Source organism: Pteropus medius, unplaced genomic scaffold (genome assembly GCF_902729225.1).
Source record: "Pteropus medius unplaced genomic scaffold, Ma_sr-lr_union100, whole genome shotgun sequence".
NCBI classification, from domain to species: Eukaryota; Metazoa; Chordata; class Mammalia; order Chiroptera; family Pteropodidae; genus Pteropus; species Pteropus medius.
Genome location: NW_024355205.1, coordinates 13,784,996 through 13,788,142, shown reverse-complemented (window position 1 = coordinate 13,788,142; position 3,147 = coordinate 13,784,996). Strand labels below are relative to the sequence as shown.

General features: G+C 39.7%; 1 pseudogene; it reads right to left on the bottom strand.

The window, feature by feature from the left end:
- Positions 1-762: 762 nt before the first annotated feature.
- On the bottom strand, positions 763-881 carry LOC120599037 (uncharacterized; annotated as a pseudogene).
- Between the last annotated feature and the right edge of the window lie 2,266 nt (positions 882-3,147).

Below are 3,147 nucleotides of genomic sequence, written 5' to 3'. Positions count from 1 at the left end.
GCCTCTGTGAGCAAAAGATGACTGGTATTCTAAATAAATCCATGAATGATGACTCCAATTTCCTTTCTCTTTTACTTCATCCATGTACTTGCTCTATTCATTTACCAGCAGTGTTGGAAGAACCCCATGTTCAGCCATCTTAAACATTGGCAGCAGTTAATGAGGAAACCCTAGCTTGATTGTTCCACTTTTATTTAAACTTCAACCAGTCATATCTCGACTAAATATGAGCCAGGTAAATACTAGGTTTTAGGGATTCAAAAGAAGGATAAAATAAACCCCTGATTTTAAGGAGCTTCCAGCCTAGAGAGAAGATTGAGCTATAAATAAAGTTCTATAATAAAGTTATATATAAAGCCCAAGGGCAGGTAAATGTAGTGATTAAATCTTCCAATAGAGGCATCAGGAAAAGTTCTGTAAAGGAAGAACTCTTTAAAGTGATCCTTTCACAAAGAGTAGGAGCCCACACATGCAAAGTTACTGGCAGTATGCAAGCAGATTTGGATAATAATAAGTAGCCCAGTGTTAATACACCATGAGGTATATAGAAGGGAAAGAAAGTGAAGATAAAGATAAAGGATGGTCCTTTATGTCATTGTGGCAAAGGCTGTTAACTATTCATAAATATTCATTTCTTTAATAAGAGAGCTGCCATGTTTTATTTTTATTTATTTTATTTTTTTAGGCAAGACAACCCTTGGTTGACCTCACAGATTGCAAGGACCTTGTCAGCTTACAATCCCTTATTTATTTATTTTTTTATACCTACAGCACATGGTCTCCCTACGTGGTCTCCCATCCCAGTACTAACCAGGCCCAACTCTGCTTAGCTTCCAAGATCAGACAGGATTGGGCTTGTTCAGGGTGGCGTGGCTGTAGATGAGAGCTGCCATGTTTTAGCTGAGCTTGTGGCCAACCAGCTAAAGACTACATTTTTCTTTTCTTTTTTCGTTTTTGTTTTTTTGTTTTTTGGGGGGTTTTTGGCCTTTTGACTGCTTGATGTGGCCCTGTGACTTAGTTCTAGCCAATGAGATATAGGAAGTGATAAGTGTCACCTCCAAAATGTTCCACTAAAAAGCCTGGGTATGAGTTCCCCTGGCCCAGTCCGCTTCCCACTGGCTAAAAATGGAAACGACAGAGCAGCCATGTAAAACCTAGAGGTGGCAGAGTTACCCTACTTAGCCCTGGATGACTCACCTCTGAACATTATGTGAGAGAGAAACATCTATCCAATTTAAGCCACTGTACTTTTCAGTCTTTTTGTTACAGCAGCTCCTCCTGAACCCTAACTAATACACCACATTCTGGAAATTAGAATCTATCCAATAAATGGTGGGAAAAAAACATAGAAGGCAGGGAGGGGAATGCCCTGAGTAGGCATGTGTATGTAAAGGGAGAATTGAAGTAGAGAGAGAGTGGAAACAGAGACGAGGGATGGAGGGACCCAGGCTGTGAGAGGCTGCTTATGCCAGATACTGTACTGCGCATTTTCCTAAACGTGGTCTCATTTAGTCCTCACGATAACTTTCAGAAATGTTATTGTAAAGGAAGAATTTCTATTTTACAGACGAGGAATCCCAAACTTAGACAGGTTAAGCATACCCAGAGTCTCACAGCTGGTAAGCAACAAAGTTGGCATTCACATTTAGGTTTGTCTGTCTGTGAAGCTGGTGCTCTGTACCAGCCTACCCCCTAGGTAAGAGATGGCACAGGGGCGGGCATGGGAGTGGAGCTGTCCAGACTGGATGGTGGCGTGCAGTGGTAAACAGCAGTGGATGATATGACATACATTTCAGAGATAGAGCTGATAGGTATTGATAACTGACTTAGAGCATCAAAAACAAGAATTATTCATTTGTTCACTATCAAGACATGAATCCAAGATTTTATGAATTTTGTGCCCTGGTTTTTTTTTTTTCTAAATTAGATTCAGGGTTTTTTCTTTTCTTGTTCTTTTCAGAACTCATTGAGTTTGTTTTTCTTTCTCTCTCTAGGAGGCTGGTTTCTTGTTGTTCAGAGACACTTGGATGTCTCCAAAGATGTATCACCTTCTTCTGTTTTCATTAGAGTATTCATGTCTTTTCCATATCAAACACATACCATGTGGAGCTTGAAACCAAATCTATTGGCAGACTTTTTGAAAGCTGGAGGATGGCGTCTTTTACTCTGAGCCATTATAAGTGACACATTTCATCCTTCGCTTGGACCAGTGGTCTGGTCTGGAATGGCATTCAAAGTCTCTACTGCTGTTCCTTGCTTGCATTGAAAGTGGTTTAATTAAAAATTGGTTTTCTAAATAAGGCAGTAACATTGACATATAAAATGCTGGTCATTGTTCAACAAAGAGCACAGAGAAACACCCAGAGGAAAGGTTTGGAAATCAGCCTAACCCTTCATGGTAGATGTTTTGTGTTTTTGAATATTAACCTCCACATGTGATGTATATAGCACCTCACAGGTTTCAAAACAATTTCATATTTCTTATGACTTTTTTCTCTTAACCCTAATAAGTAGGCAAGATAAGAATTATTATCTCCATTTCCAAAGAAGAAGTATGCTCAAGTGGTCAGTTGACTTGCCCAAGCTCTCCTGGCTAGTGTACTCCCTTAAAACCCAAAGAAGGTCACTCATCTCCTTAATCTGATCTTTCCTTCCTTAACTATGGAACAATAATGGTCTCTGCCCTCATACAGTTGCTCTTTTTCAAACAACCTAGGTTATTTTGCAAACAAATGCCATTATCCTCCCCAAAATGAAAACATCTATAATATTAGAGAAACACTCTTGCGGGAACTAAAAGCACCTTTCAGATACCAACAAAGGTTGTAATGTGTTTTCAGAGTTGGAGCTTCTCTTCCCAGGAGCTAGTTTATAGGGAAAAAAACATCAGTGACTGGGCATGGGCTACTTGGTAGAAAGTCTATATAAGCAGGGCAGAAATGTAATTCAAAAGCAAAATGCTTCTTCACATTTCAATGTGTGGATAAACCATTTCATAAAGTTCTAGAAAAATAACTCCTTCAACACAGTCAAGCTCTAGGAACTGGGCTGACAGTCCCAGTTCTTATGTATGTTAGAGGAGAGACTGTTGAAAGTTGTACAGTACATTCACTGCACAATTCTACATGGCCAGGTCCCTCCAGAGCA